The sequence below is a fragment of the Macaca nemestrina genome, chromosome 3 (assembly GCF_043159975.1).
Source record: "Macaca nemestrina isolate mMacNem1 chromosome 3, mMacNem.hap1, whole genome shotgun sequence".
Classification (NCBI taxonomy): Eukaryota; Metazoa; Chordata; class Mammalia; order Primates; family Cercopithecidae; genus Macaca; species Macaca nemestrina.
Window position 1 is genome coordinate 120,167,760 of NC_092127.1, and position 23,352 is coordinate 120,191,111.

General features: G+C 41.9%; 1 long non-coding RNA gene across 1 annotated transcript; it reads left to right on the top strand.

Annotated features, from left to right (window-relative positions):
- The first annotated feature begins 2,349 nt into the window (after positions 1-2,349).
- LOC105463570 (uncharacterized) lies at positions 2,350-13,496 on the top strand. The gene is made up of 4 exons (XR_976405.3): positions 2,350-3,191; positions 7,386-7,481; positions 9,333-12,792; positions 13,273-13,496. It is a non-coding gene; the product is annotated as an uncharacterized lncRNA (long non-coding RNA).
- The last annotated feature ends 9,856 nt before the right edge of the window (positions 13,497-23,352 follow it).

Genomic DNA, 23,352 nt, shown 5'->3' on the forward strand with positions numbered 1-23,352 from the left:
CTTTTCCTCAATTTATGGTCCCATATGTCGGCCTGTCTGACTCATGGAATGTTGCCAGGTGGAGGGTTCCTGATGCCAAGAGACCGCTTAAGCCTCATCTGTGGAGGTGCTGGTTCAGCAGAGGGTGAAGCACTTTCTTCCTGGGTGGTCTCAAGGTCTCTTTCCTTGGTGATTGACTTTGGGAAGTTATCCCCCTCACAGGAAAGCCCTACTTCTACCCACAGCAGCAGTGTGAGGCCATAGCCTCTAGTCTCTACAGGACTTCTTTGTCAAAATGCAACATCAAAGGGTTCATAATCCCGGGCTGCTCACGGTGTCAGGACCAGCCGCACAAGTATCACCTGGGGGCCTGATAGAAATGCAGAATCTCAGGCCCTCAGCCCTGCTGAAACAGAATCTGCATTTTAATGAGCTGCCAAGATAGTTTGTGTGCATGCTGCAGCTTGGGAGATGGTGATAGAGCAGAGAGAAAACCTTTTGTATGCACTCTCTCTCTCCACCACAAGAAACAACTGCATTAAAGCTTGGTTCAAGGAAAAGCCCTGTGATGTCCCTGTCCTTTGGAGCTGAGGAATTAACATGGGCTCTGTGGGGTTTTTCTGGAGGATGGCAGAATTGTTGGGGATGCTTGAACTTCTGAGAATGTTTGAAGGGAGAAGGAATGTAACGAACCTTCTGCTCAGAGCAAAGCGATGAGACCGCATCATGGGTTGGAGAGCACTGCACAAGTTACTTTGCTTGTTTCTATAATTGTGGTCAGTACCTCTGCCATCTGCCATCTTCCTACAACAGTGTAGGCCTCTAGAAGGCCTGGAGCAAGATCAGCACCCAGGTGGAGGCCTCTTAGAAGAAAAAACCCTATCAAAGTGCAGGGGACTCCCAGAAAATGCAACATTCATTCAGGTCAATCAATTCTGTCAAAAGTTCATTCAATGAAAATAGTACCAAGTGGGTACTTGACTGCTTAGTCAGTTTAGTCTCCACAGCAACTCTGAGGTCACAGATAAATACAGTCTCAGGCATGGGAGGAAATCTCGTATGTATTCAGTGAGGCAGTAGATACCCCTCTGTCCCCGACTTGCTAGCTGTGTGACCCAAGGCAAGTTACTTACCTTCCCCAACCAGTAGCTTCTCCATTTTAAAATGGGTTATCAGAAGGTATTGATCCTCTGGGTGTGTTGTAAATGCTAAGCTTAATATTCACTCATGATGGCTCATGCCTGTAATGCCGGCACATTGGGAGGCCCAGGCAAGGGGACTGCTTGAGCCCAGGAGTTTGAGACCAGTCTAGGCAACATAGTGAGACCCACTCCCAGCAAAAAATAGAAAAAAGTTAGCCGAGTGTGATGGTGCATGCTTGTAGTCCCAGCTACTCAGGAGGGTGAAGTGGGAGAATCACTTGAGCCCAGGAGCTCAAGGCTGCAGTAAGCCATGATTGTGCCATGCCACCATTACACTTCAGCCTGGGTGACACAGCAAGACTCTGTTTCAAAAAAAAAAAAAAACACCCTGTAATGGTATCACCCATACTTAAAGTCTTCTCTATAGGAGGTAAGAATGATATTTCAGGAGTATAAGGAATCTTGATGTCACCTTATGGAAAGGGGATGAGAAAGAAGATGAAAAAGGCTTGTTTTCATTTTGCCAGAGTCGTGGATTGCAGTTCTAGGTCTGTTTTGCATCCCCATAGTCCTAAACAAGTGTAACTTCCAGAGCCCAGGAGGAATTCTGGATGAAATATCAGCCACGAGTAGGACCGTGACAGCTGTAGGTCACTTGGGCCATAAAGTTAGTTAATGGGGAAGACAGATGAATGAGTGTATTGTGGCAACATATCAGAAGGTCTGAGGCATAAATAGTGTTGGAAAATAATAAGACAGTTGGTTCTTGAGGATCAACATTGCAGGGAAGGAGAAATGCACAGCAAAAGACCACGTTGTGATTTTGGACCTTGGCGGGAGATACACATTCACTCTGCCCCTCTCCTCTTCAACCTCACCTTCCACATCCCGTGACCTGGTGGGATACCGGTGGGCATGAGATCCCATCACAGAGAGGAGTTTGAAGAGTCACTAACAAGCTTGTAAAGAACAGGTACTTTCTAAGGAATATTCACTCTTGCAGCTGCATTCCTGGGGCTTAAATATCACACTGTTTCCCACTGACAAATGATTTCGGGTAGGGAGATCTCGTGAACTTGTACTAATGGCAGACACATTTGAATTTTTTTCTTTTTTTTTTTTTTATTCTTAAAGCTAACTGCTGAAAGCAAATGTGAAAAAAATTTATCTCCCTCTGTTTTATCTCTGGGAGAAGATAAAAATACGAGGTGTTTTAATTTGGCAGTGATCTGGGCGCCTTCCGCTGGCCTGTTTTCCTTTTGCGAAGAGCTCCCACTTTCCGGACTGCCGTTTCTTTGATCTTATATTCTCTCTGTTCAGGTACCCCTTTGTGCCTACCTGAATCGTGTGTAACAAATCATCTTAATTACTTCAGGCTTCGCTTCCTCCTCCAGTTCTCATTTTCTGAAATTCCTGCGATGGCTACCAAATAACTCAGTGTGGGGCTCCAGCCCTTGGAAACAGCACCAGCAGCAACCAGAGGAATTTCAAAGTTAGTTAAAAGGCACAGGAGGAGTGAGGGAATTGAATGAGAACCTTCCTACCCACCCTGGTTTTCAGCCTGGAGAGTTAGAGCTGCCTCTACTCCAATTCCATGTGCTTTGCAGGGCTCAGCCCTCACACCTTCCCTCGTAGAAGAGAGAATAATTAATGTCGTGACTCCTTGGCGTGGTAGCTAGAGCCCTGCTGTCATCAGCAGTGCCCCAAACGCAGCAGGAACACGTACGGTATTTCAAAGCCCAGGCAGGCAGAGAAGCGGGAAGGAACTGGTGGCGTGATTTGACTTGCGGGAGCTCCCCGGCGCAGCCAGTAGGAGACCCAAGCTAGGCGGAGAGAGGGTCGTGGGGAAGCGGGGCGCTCCTAGGACTCGTCACTGGGTTGGAGCTGGCCCGCTTGTGTGGCTCCAGTTCCAGGAAGGCCGGGTGGCGTGGGGCTGTCTTTTAAGCGGCCGTTTGGAAGAAGAACCTCTGGCGGAGAGGTGCTGAGGCAGGCTGGACTGTGATCCTGCACGCCCGGCGGCCTAAGGGGAGGTAATTGGGGACCGCGAGCTGACACTGCGGAAAAGAAAATGTAAGCCGCGCAGCCGCATCAACGCCTTCCTGACAGCAGTGTCTGTTAGTCCACGGCGTTAGCTCCTAAGGGGAGTTGCGAAAGACCCATTCCGGAGGCATTTCACGGGGCCCCGTAACACCCGGGCGAGTGAGCTGCTGAGAATTGCATGGCTCCTTGTGGGGCCAAACGGTTCTAGGAGAGCTGGCCGGGCGGCCGATTGCTTGGACGTCCCCCTCCCCGCCTCAACTCTGCTTGCAGCGACATTGGGAGGTCCCGTTAGAAGCTCCTTGGGCGGGATCTGTCCACCATGCCGCGGCGCGGAGTGGGAGAGGTTTCGGTCCCTGCCAAGGGAAGGTGCAGTTGAGTGCATCGCCGTGAAGACCACGCTGTGGGGGCCTGTTGGGTTCGATAGAAATTTCAAAATCAAAAATTTTCACCATCCTCGTTGGGTGATGGTTTGTAGAATATTTTTGAGGGAGTCTAGCTTGAGGCGGACAGACTCACTCATCTGGTACACTCTTTTTCGAGAACATGGTGATAAAATAGGTAGGGTCTAACGGGAAGGTGTCACTCCACTCCCTTTCCCAAGAGGGCTTCGGGGGACACCCAAGTGACCAGGATGTGGCTTCTCCTGTGATAGCCATCTGAGAACTTTTTTCTCTGTTCTTTGCTTGCTTCTAGTCAGAAAACATGGCCTGTGTTAGGCGCCCTAGGAGACAAAGTGGATTAGACCTGGGCCTAACTCCAGTTTTTTCTTTTAAAATTCACTCCAGTTTTTTCTTTAAAAAAATAACTCCCCAGGTGTTTCTAATGTGCAGCTGTTTTTTGTTGGGAATTACTACATTAAATCACCTTGAAGACTCTTCTCATTTCAGATATTTTTTAGTTTCCTAATTGTTTTTCTAAAATTTTTAATTTTTTAATTTTTATTTTTAGTAGAGGTGAGGCCTCCCTGTGTGGCCCAGGCTAGTCTCAAACTCCTGGGCTTAAGCGATCCTCCCACCTCAGCCTCCCAAAGTGTTGGGATTACAGGCCTGAGTCACTGTGCCTAGCTTCCTCTAGTTCTTGAGCTCTTCTAGGTCCACTAGATTCTCTTTCACCAACATGAAGTAGGATCATTTTAGTTAGGGTCAAATTATAACCTTAAATTCCAAGTGACACTGTTCTTTTGTGACCACTAACCCCCCAAAAGCTATTTTTCTTGTGATTTCAAAACTTCTCCTCTGAAATCATCCTGCAAATTTTACTGAACCTCTACTACATACCAGAGGCCCCATTCTAGGCATTGGGGAAAAATACAATGGTGCAGACAAGGAGCCTGTTCTCATGGAGCTTACACTCTGGAATCAGATCCAGATCAGTAGGAATTTCCTCTTCATTTTGTTTTAGTCTCTTTCTTAAACTTTCAACTATATTCTTCTGGTCACTCATTCCCACTTCATCCTAGGGCAGAAACTTAAATGAATCCACTTTTATACTTGGTATTATGCGCTGAACGTTTTTGTCCCTCTCAAATTCATATGTTGAAATTGAATCCCTAATGTGATGGTATTTGGAGGTGAGGCCTTTGGGAGGTAATTAGGTCATGAGGAAAGAACCCTCATGAATGGGATTAGTGCCTTATAGGAAGAGGCAGGAGAGCTAGCTCATGTGCTTGCCACCTTGGGAGGATACAACACGAAGTTGGCAGTTTGCAACCTGGAAGAGAGTCCTCGCCAGCACCTGACCATGCTGGCACCCTGATCTCTGACTTTAGCCTCTAGAATTATGGGAAATCTGTTATTTATAAGTCACCCAGTCTATACTACTTTGTTATAGCAGCTGGAATTAAGACACTTATCTTTTATCTGTAGGAAAATGCTAAATCAGATAATGGCAACCACTGTGAACTATAGCATCTCAAGGGTATTATGGGGTCTCCATGGCAGATGAGAGAAATATCTTTTTATCACTAAAAATGTTGAGCACTCTAACCATTTGGATGTATATTTTTTACTCTCTGTATTTAAAAGTTAAGTCTCATTTTCTACTTGTAGTTGACATCTGTTGTTATCATTTACTATTCTGTTACGTGCTGGAAGGATACATTCCCTAATCTTCCATTTTTGTGTGTAGGGACTTTTTCAGAAAACACTCCTAGCTCCTTGGTTCCCTGTATCCCCCTCTTCCCTTCCCCTCAAGGGAGGAAGAGTGAGCTACCTGATGGGTGAGTTTGGGTGCAGTGGCTGAGCATGTGACTCTTAGCCCATTTCTATTTTCTCTTTGTCACCTACAAATGTACAAACAGCTTTCTATGCTCCTCCATGCCATACATGACAGGAGCAGGCCCCCATGGGAGACTGCATGTCTGTGATGGGGGCAGGCCCATCTAATTTAGGAATTAGCAAGCTCATTTGGTTAACAGACCTAAAGCCATGTAGTAAGGCTGACATTTTAAGACTTTTCTACTTGGCTCCTGGGTCTTTCTCTCAACTGGCTCCAAACTAGGGTGGGGCATTGAGCTTCCTCAAACCCCAACAGCACCCATATCTCAATTCCCTCTAGAGAACCACCTTCTCCAACTCATAGTAAGTTTGAATTAAGCGAAACTGTCTCCACACATGAGACCCACAATTAGTTCCCCTTGGCTACAAGATTTGTTTAAGGATGAACATAGGGCCCAGTCGGATCTAATGAATCACAGTGATGTTTTTCTCACTGAGGAACTCTTAATTTTATCTGCTGGACCTAAAGGAGGGTGTAGGGATTAGAGGCATTGCTGCCATCCCATTGCAATACGAAGCCAAGAGACGTAGAAAAATGCTCATCATGCCATTGGTTGAGTTCAGGATTCAGTCACATCTGAAACTCATTCTACCCCTGGATTTTTCATCTTAAGTGAAACAATAAGTTCCCTTTGTGCTTAAGCTAGTTTGGGTCAGTTTCCTACTGCTTGCAATGGTGAATAGATCAGTCGTTATATTATTTTCACATTGTTAGTTTTAATTGATTTTAGATCACCACAGATCACCTCAATTACTCATGTTAGATCCCAGGTGCTAGAGATGATTTTAGAAAGTGTTAATTAATAGCAGGAAGATACTTAGGTTTTAATGTTGAAATGTTATTATTTTAGGCACCTTTCATTACCTATTTATTTTGCCTATTTATTTGTTATTTTTGGCTAAACGATTCTGATGGGGTACTTGACTACAGTAAGTCTTTAATCAAGCTTTAACAATGCAATCACTTTATTGTTTCGTTTTGATTAACTGGAGAAGAGCAACTCTTGTTCTTTAAAGTCATAATGATCATTATAAATATCCTTAAGGAAACAACAAACTCTTGAGGAAAGTTATTTTAGTTACATCCCAACATAAAAGACTTGAAATTTTTTTTTTTTTATTATACTTTATGTTCTAGGGTACATGTGAACAACGTGCAGCTTCGTTACATATGTATACATGTGCCATGTTGGTGTGCTGCAACCATTAACTCGTCATTTACATTAAATATATCTTCTAATGCTATTCCTCCCCCTTCTCCCCACCCCACAACAGGCCCCGGTGTGTGATGTTCCCCTTCCTGTGTCCAAGTGATCTCATTGTTCAATTCCCACCTATGAGTGAGAACATGTGGTGTTTCGTTTTCTGTTCTTGTGATAGTTTGCTGAGAATGATGGTTTCCAACTGCATCCATGTCCTTACAAAGGACACGAACTCATGCTTTTTCATGGCTGCATAGTATTCCATGGTGTATATGTGCCACATTTTCTTAATCCAGTCTGTCACTGATGGACATTTGGGTTGGTTCCAAGTCTTTGCTATTGTGAATAGTGCCGCAATAAACATACATGTGCATGTGTCTTTATAGCAGCATGATTTATAATCCTTTGGGTATATCCCCAGTAATGGGATGGCTGGGTCAAATGGTATTTCTAGTTCTAGATCTTTGAGGAATCGCCACACGGTCTTCCACAATGGTTGAAGGACTGGAAATTTTTTACTGGGAATTCTGGTGGAGGTGGAATATAACCAGGAGGGTGTTGAGGTGTGGATGGGCAATGAGAAGAGAGAAGGGCCTTCTGGGAATGGGGAAGAAAATCAGTGGAGTCGAGAGTAAGGCACATTCATACCTGCTGAGGTGGAGACGGCTAGTTGTCCGAAAAATAAATAAATAAATAAATAAATAAATAAATAAATAAAAGTGAGTTCTCCCTTTCATTTTTTATAGAATTGCTGTTGGGAGGTGGCTGTTCATCCAGGGACTATATTTTCAACACTCTTTGCATCTAGATATGGTCATGTGACTTGTTCTCACCAGTGAAATGTGAGTGGAAGTGATGTATGTTACTTCTATGCCAAGGCTTTTAAAAAGTAGCCTACTTTTCTGGTACATTTCCTCCTTTCATCCCTACATCGTCCTTCTAGTGGTTAGTAGGGGCATAAACTCGAAGAAGCTTGGCTTCCTGAATCACTAAATGAGAGAAAACTTGTTTTGATTTTTTTTTTTTTCAAGAGACAGGGTCTTTGTCTGTCACCGAGATTGGAATGCAAGTGGGGTGACCATAGCTTACTGCAGCCTCGTACTCCTGGGCTCAAGTGATCCTTCTGCCTAGGCCTCCTAAAGGTGCTAGGATTACAGGCATGAGCCGTCACACCCAGACTGGACTATTTCATGAAAGGGAAATAAAGTTCTATTGTGTTTGGCCACTGTATTAGGCTGTTCTTCCATTGCCATAAAGGAATACCCAAGACTGGGTAATTTATAAGAAAAGAGATTTAATTGGCTCAAGGTTCTGCAGGCTGTACAGGAAGCATAACACTGGCATCTGCTTCTGGGGAGGCCTCAGGAAGCTTTTACTTGTGGCAAAAGGCAAAGCAGGAGTAGGCACTTCACATAGAGAAAGCAGGAGCAAGCCAGAAAGAGAGAGGCAGGGGAAGATGCCACACACTTTTAAACAACCAGGTCTCTTGAGAACTCACTATCACGCAGAGAGCACTAAGCCATAAGGGATCCACCCCCGTGATCCAAACACCTCCCACCAGGCCCCACCGCTAGCACTGGGGATTACATTTCAACATGAGATTTGGGCAGGGACAAATATCCAAACAATATCAGCCAGTGTGCATTTACAGATATATTTAATACAAAAATATCTCAGTGATTCTCAAAGTGTGGTTTCCAGACCAGGAACATCAGCCTCACTGGAGACTTGTTAGATATGCAGATTCTCAGGCCCCACTCTTGACCTCCTGAATCAGAATCTCGGATCCAGAGATGTGTGTATCTGACAAGCCCTCCAGATGGTCCTAATGCACACTCAAGTTTGAGGACCACTGCCTTGTGCCGTCCCTACCAACTTCATCGCCGCTCTAACTGATCAGTAGACATGGGTTGTTTCTCTCCTCAGCTTTGCCTTTTCCTGATTAAAATCTCAAAGTGCCTTAAGTTTCTGAGCTTCATTAGCAATGGTGCCAAAAGTTAAGGATAATGTTGAAAAATCTTGTGCATGTGGGAAGACATTTGGTGAGTTTGAAGTTCTGCTGAATTTTGAGAAAAAGAAACATCCTAAAAGCTTAAGAGAGCTTAAAAACAACTTTTGTTCAGTTCTAAACATTAGCACTTTTTATAAAAGGGCATATATCCTACCTAGAACAGGGGTCACAACCCAGATGCCCCCCAGGTAATCTAATCCAGGGGAGTGGGCTGAGTGGAGGGCAGCTACCCGTGTGAAGCAACAGCTTGTTGTTAAGAATGTGGGACCAGTGACTTCAGGTCTAAACATTATTAAAGAAAACTGCAGATTTGCATTTTCATTTTACATCTTCTGGTTTGTAAATGTTAACTCGCATTAAAAAAATCCAATAAACAAAACCAAAAATTTTGTGTGGGTCGAACATGCCTGAGTGTTTAATTTGGCCCCTGGGTTGCCAGTTTTACAACCTTTGTCTGGAAGTACCAGGGAAGCAGTCAGGCTGGCTAATGTCTCCTCTCACTCATTAGGAGGCAAAATAACTTTTACACAAATGATGAGCTTCAAAAGAGAGACGAATAAGAGCTGTACAAAGTAGTTGCCAAGGTAACATCTTGCTGATCAGAAAGGGGCGACAATTGGGTTTTATGTAGACGCAGTGGGAGAATGAAACATAATCTTTCTCTGTCTTCTTTCTGTTTAAGATCGGTGTGGAAATGGATGTGGACGCAGTGCTGCTGCCTGAGATTAGCAGGAAGCAATTCTTTTCCCATTTGGAGAGACCCCAGTGAGACCTGATCAACTAGCAACATGCGGAAGTCACACCATTAAATCTTCCAGTTTGCTAGCAGCAAATCAATGAACTCTGATAGCTGCTGCCCTAAGCTAGCATCCAGGGAACTGTGGACAAGCTATTTGATACCTGAATTTTAGTGAAGGAAAGTTAAATTTTTTCTTAAAGCAGGGCGGGAGTGGGGTTGTGTGGGGAAGATTGTATTAAGCAGTGAGAGAAGACAGTTGGAGTTTTGTAGAAAGAGAACTGGTTGTTTTAAATTGTATCTTAAATTTATTGTAGAGCTATTGGTAATCAGTGTTTTGTTTTTGTGTGTTTATATCAACCAATTAATAAGAAAGGCTTTTATTTTTATTTCATTAATTGTAGCTGAACTTTATTTTTTATTATAAATATAAGGCATTATTCTAGGGCCTGGCAAACATTGGCAGCCCCTTTTTTTTCTGAGCAAGATTATACCTTGGTATGTTTTCACCACCAGAAGATGAAAATTTGAGAACAGTGAGAGACAGATGCTTGCCTGAGGAGTTTTATTTTCCCTTTAATCCTTACCAAATATACAGATATTACCTATATTGCCTTGATCTGCTGTCTGAAGGTGGGTTTCTTTGATTGTTTGAAGAATTTTGGGAACTAGAGGTGCTTACTTTGTGATGGGAGCAAATAACAAGGTGTTGCCCATGACATGGTCAAGCCTCATCTTCAATTAGCCACCTATCTTGGACATGTTTTCATAGAGGTATATCTCATCCCTTTTAATAACTGCAGAATCTTGGACATTTAGAGGTCTCCAAATATTGGTTGTCATTTATGGTGATTCTTGTTTTTGTTATTATGCTAATGTTGCAATAAATATCCTAGCAACCTATTTTTGCTTACATATAGAGTATTTTTGAAGAATAAATTCCTTCATGTGAAAATGAAGGGTCAAAATATAAATGAATTAAAATTTCAGTAGTCAATTGCCCTACAATGTAATTACAACAATTTATACTTCTACCAGTAATTCATGAACTCTGCCTTACTATATAATATTTCTAATCTTTCCCAATCTGATATGGAGGAACATGTTTTATTATTCTAATTTTTTTTTTCATTAAAAGAGAGACTTTGAACACCCCTCCATGTGTTTCAAAAACATTTGTAGGCCAGGTGTGGTGGCTCACTCCTGTAATTCCAGCACTTTGGGAAGTGAGAGGATTGCTTGAGCCCAGGAGTTCGACACCAACCTGGGCCACCAACCTAGACAAGGGAGACCTCGTCTCTGTGAAAAAATAAAAACATTAACTGGGTGTGGTGGTGTGTGCCTGTGGTGCTAGCTGCTCAGGAGGCTGAAGATGGGAGGACTGCTTGAGCCTGGGAAGTCGAGGCTGCAGCGAGCTGTGATGGCACCACTTCACTCCAGCCTGGACAACAGAGTGAGACCCTGTCTCAAAACAAAACAATACAAAACAAAACTTTTTTTTTTTTTTTCAGTAAATGTTTCTTTATTGATTTCAATTTCTAAGTATTTTTGGTATTTTTTTTTGATTGACTGAAGAGCTCATTATATATTAAGCAATTTAGACTTTTGTTTTTGTTTTTGTTTTTGAGACAGAGTCTCGCTCTGTTGCCCAGGCTGGAATGCACTGGTGCGATCTGGGCTCACTGCAACCTGTCTCCTGGGTTCAAGCAATTCTCCCGCCTCAGCCTCCTGAGTAGTTGGGATTGCAGGCACCCACCATCGTGCCTGGCTAATTTTTGTATTTTTGTAGAGATGGGGTTTCACCATGTTGTCCAGGCTGGTCTTGAACTCCTGACCTCAGATGATCTACCCGCCACGGCTTCCCAAAGTGCTGGGATTACAGATGTGAGCCGCCGTGCCCAGCCCAATTTAGACTTTTTAAACCAACTTTTGAAAGTTGGTTTAAAAAAAAATAAATGACTGGGTCATGTTCTAACTACTCGTAGTCTCAGCCAAACACAATTGCGGAAGGCCTAGCCAAAGGCTCTTTACTCAGTGAAAGTTCCATGAATCTCAGGCACAGAGGATAGTCTGGAAAGACCTAACCTGCACATGCAAATCGATTAAGAAAGACGAAGTCTTAGGCTTATATGGAGCTAAATAATTGCATGTTTAATGCAATGCCAGGGTACAGGTAATGTTGATTGGAGTTGGAGGGGTGATGTGTGTGCTGGGTGAGGAAGTCAGGGCTGAGTCCTAGGTGAGATCAGTAAGAGTGATGTGTATTTAGGCATCTGAGGGCTGGAACGCCCACGACAGGATTTATTTTCATTCTCTTTCGAGGAATGCCATGCTGCCTTGCTGCTTCTCGCTCGTGCATAGAGCACTTGGTGCCTTGCGAATCCCCTGTGATGCCGGTGCCTTTCCAGGCCAATGCTTTGCTTGTGCTCAGAGGATGCTTGCTTGGGCCCTACCAGACTATCTTAGGGATGAGAAGCAAATTTTCTTTCCAGTGCTCTGTTTGGGCCCCCCACGGCATTTTCTTTCATTTTGGGTTCCATCCTGGCCTAAAGCTCCCCATGAAAGCTAATGGCCATTGGAGTTAACCCAAATTTTCTCCTTTGGTATTTATAAAAAGCAACACTGAAAAACCTTGAAATTAACTAACAATAAAAAAACCATTGATCGGTTCTTTCCTGGAGATAGTTCTTTCTTCTCAAATAGGCCACTTTGCAGACTGGAAATCACCCCAATCCTCAAATTGCCTAATATGTTTCACATGTGATTCCAGCAAATTGCTGTTTGCATAACACCTTGGTGGGGACTCACTTAAGGCTAGATTTGTTAGTGTATTTACTGACATTTTCACATGATGTTTTGAGCTGCCTGAATAATTGTAATATTGGCCAGAAAAAAATCAAAGTAATGAAAGGTGCCTACAATTATTCATATCTCAACATTATAAGCCTTAATTTCCTGCCTGAAGTGTGGTAAATTATTCATTTTTAAAGTCATCTCTAGCCACTGAGAGTTTATGGTGATGTATATAGATGTTTTGTACACTCCAAAAAAAAATCAATGACTATGAATATCACAGACTGTCAAAATAGCTGGTGTGATTATAAAATAGTGAGATCAGCTAAAGACATCAGCTCTCAGACATCCAAATTGTAAGAGGAAAATGAAGACGAAGAAGGGGGAAGTGAATTGCTCAATGTCTTGTGGGTACCAAATAATAGAGTCAGCATCTGCCCCTGCCATACTCAAGATTTTGCACTGTTACTTACACACATTCATTCCTCTTTTTGCAGGCTTTGTCGGGCCAGGAGATGGTTTTGTAGCAGCAGAAGACTATAAACTGGGCTTTGGGAGATAGGATCTCTGGTTGTATTCTGGCTGTCCACACTCTGAAAGAGGACCCTGACAGGTATTGCCATAATTGGTGGCTAAGTTTCTAGGTTAGCCAACCTATGGCAGATTGGGAAGTCTTTATAATGTGAATAAACAGAAAAAAGTTTACTTGATCAAAAAAGATTTTTTCTCCTGGTGGAAACTGCAATTATTAGAGCAACTCTTTAAGTGCCCATCAATATCGGGATGCATTTTAACAGGTTAAGTACTCTTCTAACTGGGATGAATAGTGCATTGACAGAAAAATTAACACACAAGTTCTTATATCCTGCTTCTCTTATATCTAGTCCCATAACCTAATGTGAATGTTTTATGCCTTTAAGTGCTGATATTATGGAAAAGCCTTCTAAAACTGGATAAATATTATTTTCCAAGGCTGACATCAAATATCACATCTTTCTCTGATTTTCTTGATCCTTCCTTCCAAAAAGAAATAACACCATATATATATTAGTATAATCCATTTTTAATTAACATAAAATTTCTCATTTTACAGAGAATTTGAGTATCCTACCAATATACCCACAAAAGGATGAAAGAGGATTTGGAGTCAAGGGAAAACAAGGGCAATAAAATAGATCCTTACCACCTACTCTCATACAGTTGCTAGAAGAGGACTGCACATTTGGTTCTAAGTTTCTGGAAGATAAAGCAAAAATAGAAACACTACTAATTATAAAATTTTGGTGTATCCATAAAATAAAAACAAACGAACTGTTTTGAGAAAACTCTTTCTGAATCTGAGCTCTAAAAGGAACTTCTCTATGGCATCCTTAGAATTTGAGCAGGCTGTGATACAGGGGAGAAATCCCTCGACATTCCTATATTGGGTTTAGATCTAATTTCACTCAGTAGTTTTTAAATGTTACTCCTTGTAGACAGATGATAAGGTGCCAAAGTACAGCTGAGTGAAAGCGGTTCCTTTAAAAACTAGAGGCTGTAAAAAACAAGGCTGCGGATCATGTTGTTTTAGTTCTTTTTAGATTTTTTAAACTGAATTTTGCATCTGTGTACATGAAGAATAAATTGTAGAATATCTAAAGAAGTGGATGGGCTGCTTATCTTTTAGAACCTCCATAAATTATTTATTGTAAGTATGTTTGATAAGGATTGTACAGCTGAGAGTTCAAGGTTGCATTTTTTTCCCCCAGCAAGAACCAAAAGTGCAGATAACATGCAGCCAATTAAGGACAAATCTGTATGGTTTGTCAATCAATCTGTCAGAATGACCCTGAATTGTAGCATTTATCGCTGGTATTATAGACATCTGTGTCCCTGGCATAACTGCATCCTCTTCAAGGGCAGGAATTGCTTCTTTTCCAGTTTTGCACTCTAGCATCCAGCATTATGTTTGAGACCTAGCATCACTTGGCAAAGATCAGAGCCCTGAGGAATCAAAGGCAGGAAACATAGGCTAGCTAAGCTTTGAAGGAAGTGAAAAGAAAAAGAGGCAACAAAGATGGGACCATGGAGGACAGTCTGAGAAAGCAAGCTCAGGGCGGAGGGGGGTGTTCCAGTGAAGGGGTGATGAGTGGGGCCTCACACATGGAGCAGATAACATTGGCGCATCAGTTGATTTAAATGAGCAGAATGGAAAGGGTCTAAAAAAGAGACGTGGAAATGAGTAGAAACATCCCTTTCCTGTTGGGCCAGCTATTGTCTATGGTTAGTCCTTTTCCCATCCTTATTTCCTCTCCTCTGAATTGCAAGTTGCTGGAAACATGAGAAATGCATTCCTAGCTCCCTTGGTTACTGGGCTTCAGTTAGCATTTGCCAATGAAGGTGAGCACTCATGGGAGATTGGAAAGTGGTAGAAAGGGAAGGCCATTCATCTGGCTGTGACAGTGGCAGCAATGGGCAGTACCGTGGGTGACTGGGGCTCCAACAGCATTGGTGGTGGCTCCAGCATCATCAGTGGGAGCTTGGGCTCCTGGGTTCCTGCTCAGCAGCTATGGTCAGTAGCTTCTGAGAGGGCCTTCTCTGATCCTCACCTCTTGGTATTCATGGCCTTGTGTAATCCCCTTTGCTTGAGTAACTTGCTGCCAACCAATAGAATATGGCAATGTTGAGAGATGCCACCTCTCTGACTAGGTTGCAAACGATTGTGACTTCTGTCTTGTTGGCAGACTCTCTCTATTTGCCTTTTGGTTTGTGTGCTCTGAGGAGGCAAACTGCCATGTTCGGGAGACCCACATGCCAAGGAATTGAGGGCAGACTGTCCACAGCCAGTGAGAAACCAAGGTCCAACAGCCTACAAAGCGCTGAATCCTACCAATAACTACGTGAACTTGAAAGTGTATCCTTCCCTATTTGAGCCTTCAGATGAGTGTAGCCTGAGTGACAACTTAATTGAAGCCTATGAGAGGCCCTGAAGCAGAGGAAGGACCCAGCTAGCTCACACCTAGATTTCTGATGCATAGAAACTGTGAGATAGCATGTGTTATTTTAAGCCAGGTTTGAGATGATTTGTTGCACAACAGCAATAGATAACAAATACGATGGCAGAGCTCTGTTCCAACAGCAGTAGCAAGCTTGTGCTTGCCGGCTCTGTATCACTCCACATTCACCTCTTTGCTTCTACAGCTATGGGACAATAGCAGCAGCATCATACAGTTGCCGATTTCTAGGTAATGCCTTCTTCCACTTAACCTGTGTTTTCAAAACCTTTGTCACTATTTTCCTATATTAAATTCCTCCATAATATCAGAAGAGTGACTAACGTATGCACACAACTATTTTTCGTGATAGGGAGGTAAAGGGAGCATTGCCGTATACTAAATGCAGTTATGTCTTTTTAGATGTTTAAGAAAGTGAAATGCACCTTTTTTCAAGTGAATAAATGTTTGCCTCTCCGTAGGTCTTGGTTTTTGGGAGAAGGTCAACTTCAAAAGATAGAGTCATCAGCACCTTCTTTCTTTAGTGTGCTTGGCTGTATATCCCTGCCCACCCACAGGCAGCAAAGGCAATGCATGAGGGATTCTGAAGGACACACAGCAGCTGCTTCTGTTTTCATGTGGGAGTCCAAGGAAGTATAAATGCTGCATGCTCCCTGTAACTAGAATAAAATATTATGATGTGTGTATAAGGGCAAACTCCTAACTCAGCAGGTGAACAACCATATCGACTTCATTCCCCCTGGAGACTGAAATTAGAAAGAAACCTACATATCAGGCCACAGCAGCCCTTGATGAAGCTCAAAAGAGAGGTGGCAAACTCACAGCTACACAGCAGAAACCAAGTCAGAGGCAGCAAAAGCTGCAGCTTGAGAACAAAGGGAAAGAAAAAGACTAGTCAAAGAGGCCATATCTACCCACCCACAGAAAACCCGGAGAAGAAAATGAGTTACATTTCTCCTACTGGAAGGCTTAGGGGAGGAGACATTTAGGAAAGCCACAGGGGCAGAAAATTAGATAGTTTATCTGAAAAAGGAAAAATGAACTAAAGTGTGCTTTTGATAGATGACTGGAAGTGAGCACAAAGGCAAAACACCAACGTACACTTGGCATCTGAAGAATGCCTTTTATCCAAAGATCTTAGAGCAGTTTTAGTGTATTAATTTACTTGTGAGATACTTAAATTATTATTCGTTCGTTTTTATGTGGCATTTTATTCTAAAATTTGCTAAAGATTTTACAACTCAAGTACATTGGTTATTCCCCAAACAAGACTCTAGATGTAGTGTGGCCATTACTGTATGACACATGTGGACACTGACCCTCAGAGATGTCAGGAAACAGAGAGAATCAGGGGAGGCTGGAAGATCAGCGATGACTGTATGAACACTGAATAAGGAATGGGGAACTCTATGGAGACAACTCAGTCTTTTCTTTGGCTATTTCTTCATGGCTTCTGTGGTAGGTAGTATAATGGTCCTCCAAAGACATCCACGTCCTAACTCATAGAACCTGTGGATATGTTATCTAATACGGTGGAAAGGACTTTGCAGATATATAAGTTAAGACTACTGAGAGGGGAAAATTCTCCTGGGTTATCTGGGTTGGCCCAATGTAATCACAAAGATGTAAGGGAGAGAGGGAGACATGAGAGTCAGAGAAGGAGATGTGATGATGGACAGGGATTGCAATGATGTGGGGCCATGAGCCAAGGAATGTGGGAAGGGCACTGGAACATCTTCTTCATCTAAAGCTGGAAAGGGTAACGTTACGTCTTCTCCTCTAGAGTTTCCTGACAATCCGTCTTAGACTTCTGACTTATAACTGCAAGACCATAACTTTGTGGTGTTTTAATCCACTCAGTTTGTGGTAATTCATTATAGCAGCCACAGGAAACTCATACAGCACCTTTGAGGAGTGGGGGGCTGCACTGCAAACCTAAAATTTTATTTTTTGAGTTATTTGGGTAACACAATTTTAGAGGATTTTTTTCAAGAACTAATTGGATATGTATTAATAACAATTATGGGTTTAGTGGCTTGAAGGAAAAATACAGTGGCGGTAACAACATTAATAGTAATGGGTAATAGTTATTAAGGTTGTGTGTGCCAAGTGCTGGGTAGGGGTGTGGATGTTCCTTCCCTCTCATTTTCTAAAACAGTTCTATGAGATAATTTTCTTCATTTTACAGAGGAGGAAATTGAGTCTGAGAGAGCCATGTGATTAGTGGTGGAGCTGGCATTTGCACGCAAGCATATCTGACTCTTGACTACAGCTTGAAATGGTTTTACTGTATACTTAATTCATTGATGGGAAAGAACAAGTCATGTGTGAAAGCAGGGACATGAGCAGGTGATGACAGAAAGTTGAGACAGGCCTCCGGTGGCACTGGGGATGTATATTGACTCTGCCTCAGCCACGACAGAGGTGAGGGACACTGTCTCCTTTCTGTCTTTTCTCTTCTACCCATGCCAGCCAGCCACTTTATAAAGTACCCACCATCAGCAGGCAGCACTTTTCCCCACTCTTTCTTGCCAAGTGTGACACTTCTCTTGAAAGAAAGCACACAATTGCACACTGCAAGATGAGCGTCTTTCCTGCCGGAAACAACAAGGATGCCGAGGCTGTGGGGCTACTTTAGCTGCCATAAGTGAGAAGGGGGTTGAGTGGGTGGGATCAGGAGGATGTAAGATGAGAAGACCAAAATCTTAATGAGATGCTGCTGGAATCAGCATAAACAAGTATGGTATCAGAGCTGAAATAATTCAAAATATTACAAGTGCCATTGTAAAATATAATGCTCCCTACTTCATAGGGTGGCTGTGACAATGGAGTTAATAAATGCAGAGTGCTTTGAATGGTGTTATAGAAGTGTAGCTTCTACTCCACTGCACCCACCCTGCAACTACTCCTGCTGCTACCAGCGCCACTGTTATTATCGCCACTGCCATGATTACTACCACTATCACAATTACTCGTTCTATTGCCGTTGACTACCTTTGCTACCATCACATTATTTCAACTGCTACCACTGCTGCTGCTATTACTACTACTGTACCGTTACTATGACAATTATTGCCATTACTGTTAATGTCAATCTGTAGGCATAGGAAGTGCTTCCGTTATAATAAATATGCCAACCGACTTCCGGACCTTCAACAAGGGTGGCTAGAGCACATCCTCAGGTTATCCTGGATTGCCTGGCAATAGTTCCCAGTTTGATTCTTTTCTCTGGGCTGTTGGTATTCTTCTGCTACGGCTCAGGTTTGGGCAAAGTGGCTGTCATTGCCCCGAGCTCTCTGAGGTAGCAACTCTGCCTGCTTCACTAATTCTTGTCAGTGACAAATGCTCCTCAAATCTATTCCCCAACAGCCATTTGAAGTGGACAAACAATTCCACAGCCATGAAATACCATGTTTTAAATAGAAGGTACTGTGTCAAATGCCACCAGCAACTCAGCCTTGGAGCTGCTGATCTCAGACTGATTCAGATTCTTGGAGATAATCATAAGAACTAACCTTTAACAAGAGCTTATTGTGTCTTATGAAGTGCTGTTCTAGGCACTTAACAAAGATTTAATTATTTGACTCTCCAAAAAAGTCTTCGAAATAGTTACTGCTATGAATCACGTTTTACAAATGAGAAAACTGAGACACAGAAAAGTTAAGACATTTGCTCAAGATAATACAGCAAATGGGAAAGCTGGGATTTGAACACATTCAGTCTAACTCCAGAGATGCTGCTGCTGGCCAATGTAAACCAACACACTGGCTTCACAGTACACAGCATTTTAGTCAGAGAAGATCAAGGCCTAGCAAAGACAGCTGCCCATAGTAGGTGCTCAATAAATGCTAGACTAGTGAATGAATGAATCAACAATGAATGGAAGAATGAGAGTAACATGGTGTTTGTGTGAGTGAAGAAAGGAGAAGGCAGCATGAGTATTCTAAACCAAACAGTCAACTCAGTTATTCTCAAGAACAGATTGAAAAGGAAGTCAAGGTAGTCAAGAAGGAATTGATAAGGAATTATGCGTAGAGACCTGGTTTGCTGGAGGATCTAGGGAATTGTCTCTAAGGATTTTCCAGGGCCGGGGAAGACAGTTCGGTGGAGAGAGGTGGGAGGACTTCTAGAACACTGGCCTTTTCTTAGACCAGGGGTCCCCGAACACCTGGGCCGTGGACTGGTACTGGTCAGTGGCTTGTTAGGAACTGGGCGGCACAGCAGGAGGTGAGTGGCGGGTGAGCAAGTGAAGCTTCATCCGTGTTTATAGCCACTCCCCATCACTTGTATTACTGCCTGAGCTCCGCCTCCTGTCAGATCAGTGGTTGCATTAGATTCTCATAGGAGCATGAACCCTATTGTGAACTAGGTTGTATGCTCCCTATGAGAATCTAATGCCTGATGATCTGAGGTGGGCTGAGGTGGTGATGCTAGCACTGGGGAGTGGCTGCAAATACAGATAAACATTAGCAGAGAGATTTGACTGCCCAGAGGCCACAATAAATCCATTGCTTGCAGACTCATATCAAAACCCTATCAATGAGTGGCAAAAGACAAGTTGCATCTGGTGGCAGGCTTTATAGTGGCAAGTGAGTTGAAAAAAAGTGCACAATAAATGTAATGTGCTTGAATCATCTCAAACCTGCCATACCCCTTACCTCCTTCCTGTGGAAAAATTGTCTTCCATGAAACCAGCCCCTGGTGCCAAAAAGTTGGGGACTGCTCCCTTAGACCTTTCTGGTGTACCTCATGATCTGGTTCCAGTCTCTACAAGTAGTCAGCACCTTTCTCTGATGCAGAGTGATGTGTTTGCTTCTTTTAGTTATTAAAAGTTGTGTGTCATAGGATTTTAGTGCTAGAAATATCTTTAAAAGTCAAGCCCCCTCATTTCACAGATTAGGATACTGAGTCCCAAAGGGGTTAACGGACTTGACAAGGCCACAACAACAGTGATTTGCCAGGCCCCAACACAACCTTTAATTATGATTCACTCATTTGTTCACCCCAATCTGGTGACAGTCTCTTGTGTTGTCTTGAATGTCTTGGTATTTCAGATAAAAAGCCTGGCTTAAGTTTTTGATCATAGCCATTCTAACAGGCATGTCGTGAGAAAAGACAAGAGATGAATGTTGATGAAGATGTGGAGAAAAGGGAGCCCCTCCACACTGTTGGTGGAGATGTAAAAGGTGTGGCCACTATAGGAAACAATATGGAGTTTCCTCAAAAAATTAAAAATAGAACTGCTGTATGATCCAGCAATTTCTCTGCTGGGTCTATACCTGAAGGAAATGACGTCAGTGTTTAAGAGGTATCTGCACTCCAGTGTTTGTTGCAGCATGATTCACAATAGCCAAGATATGCGATCACCCTAAATGTCCATCAGTGGATGAATGGATAAAGAAAATGTGATATTTGCACAAACTGGAATACTATTAAGCCTTAAAAAGAAGAAAGTTCTGTCATTTGCAACAACATGAACGAATCTGGAGGACATTATGCTACATGAAATAAGCCAGGCACAGAAAGACAAACACTACATGACCTCACTCATATGTGACATCTCAAAAAATCGACCTCACAGAAGCAGAGAATAGCATGGTCATTGCCTGGGCTGAGGGGCTGGGGTGGAAATAGGAAGATGTTAGTTAAAAGGTGCGAAGATTCAGCAGTTAGAAAATGAATCTTTTCTAGAGACTAGTGTACAACATGGTGACTACAGTTAATAATAATGCATTGTATCCTTGAAAATTGCTAAGGGAGTAGATCTTAAACATTATCACTACAAAAAAGATAGTAAGTATGTGAGGTGATGAATATGCTAATTAGCTTGATTGTGGTACAGTGTATACATATATCAAAACATGGTGTTGTGTGCCTTGAATACGTACATCTTTTATTTGTCAGTTATACTTTAATGAAGTAGGGAAAGAGAAAAAAGAAGAGAGAGAAAGAGAGAAATCTAAAATTTAAAAAAAAATGGAAAAAAGGTTGACTTGGGCCAGGACCATAGGCATACTTTGTCTTTCATAACACTGGATATGACAATGATCAAATTAGCTAGTTAATCTGCACTGTATTCTTTCACTACAAGGTCATATAACTTTCATCTCTAAGATGGACAAACTAAGGTAACTTGCATTTTCCTTCATTTAATATTTAAAACCTCTTTATAAAAGAAAGCAGCCCCAAAGAATTGTTTGTACTCATATTAATATCACTTAATTAAAAACATTTTTCAGCATTGTAACAATAGAACAACCTTAGCTGTAATATATTTTCTTCTTGCAGCAAAATTTTGCCTCTTTACACAGCCAACAAATGTGAGCATTATAAGATTATAATAAATTATTTAGATGATATTTACTTTTAATGATTATTTTCTCAATAAATTCTAAAATTCAATACAAAAGGAACTAAGATGACTTAGTTACATACAAATGTTTCACACTGGACTCATTACAGCTTTCTGGGAGTGACTATGTTACTTTATTAAAAATTTCTTTTACCTTTAATAAGGGAGAAAGAGAGAGACCATTATGTCATCTAGCTTCTCATCCCGTCCTGCTTAGCATGTAACTTCTTCATAATTGTACTTCCCATAGTTCCTCATAAATAGAAAATATCAAATCTCCTCTTCACATCTTCACTGTAATTATCACTCTTATCTGACATAAAACAGTGATTAAAGTTAACTCATCTCTAGAACTAATTTCATATATAACAATAAAAACTTCTTGTCAAATTCCAATGTCACCTGGGTGGTTTAGACATATACACAGCCTGTTATTGATTTTCCCTACTTTGATAATACAGCATTACTTATTTTTAGGTTTTCTCTAACTCCAAAAGAAAAAAATGTTGTTTTTATTCTTACTCTCACTAAATGCTTTTATTTATAAGTGTAAGTGACCGTTTGGTAGAAGTCACATAGATTGTGCAGTATTTTAATCCAAGTGAGCAATCTGGTTCTAATACCTTTTGCTTATGGATAGGGACACCCATTTTTGCTACTTCAATGGCCTGCAATCCAACCCCGATCCCAAGACTTTCGCTATTCATCTCTCCTCCTGCATTTAGCTATTCTGTTATTCCATTGTTTTATTATTGTGGGATTTATATGAATTAGCACAGAAAATGGAACTCAAGTGTCCAGATTTAAGCCTCTTTCTTTCTTTGCAGAGCCCAAGGAAGAGAAAAATGTAGCTCCAGGAATCTTTTTCTTTTATTTGTGACCTTACTAAGACGCTGCTATTTTTCCATTTTATAAGTGGAAATATTAAGGCAGAGCCAACTTCAGGGACTTGCTTCAGGCTATATATATAGTCAGTCTGGGTTGTAGTCAAGAGGAACAAAACATAAAAATAAAAGTTGGCTAAATAAAGAAACTCATTGCCCCAAACAGTTTTAGCTGAAATTGCTAGTATAAAAGAACTCAAGGAAAGTTTAAGTAAAATTGTGGTTGATTGCACCTTAATAGGAACTTAAGGACATTTAGGAGTTGTTTCTAAGCTTGTGAGGCCTTGATTATGAAGGAAGTTGCAACTATTTCCTACAAAATGCCTCTTGGTACTATTGTCAGACAGTTGGTCTAAGCCAGTATGGCAATTCTTACTTTATTATGTTTCCCCAAGCCCCTTTTGGTGTTTTATCTAGTGGAGCATTCATCTGAGATAAACAGCTTATGTACTCTTTCAAGCCAAGCAGAAACCAGAATGAATGAGAAAATCGCATAAGAAAATCTGTCCTACTGATTTCCCACATGAAACTGGCGTGGAAAGTCACTGTTCCCCTGACAGGAGCCTTCTGCAGGCTCCGCCAATACTTGTCAACCGCCTGGCTTGTGGTGGGGGTGGCGGCGGCTGCTACTTCCGCTTCTTCAAAATAAAAACTGCAAATAAGTATATTTAGAAAGTGTGTCCATCTTAGTTCATCTTCCCAGCTGTTTTCCTGGTGGAATTAGATTAGCAGTGTAAGTGAAATCTTTTCTGAACCTCATTGAAATCCAGACTTGCCTAGTCAATGGCTTCGTTCATTAATTTTCATTTACCTACATTTTTATTTATGTTTTTCTTATTTTTATGAACAGTTACTATACACCAAGTACTGTGCAAAAGGCTTTACAGACAATATCTCATTTAATCTCAAATCAGCCTTACAAAGTGGGTGTTACCACCCATATA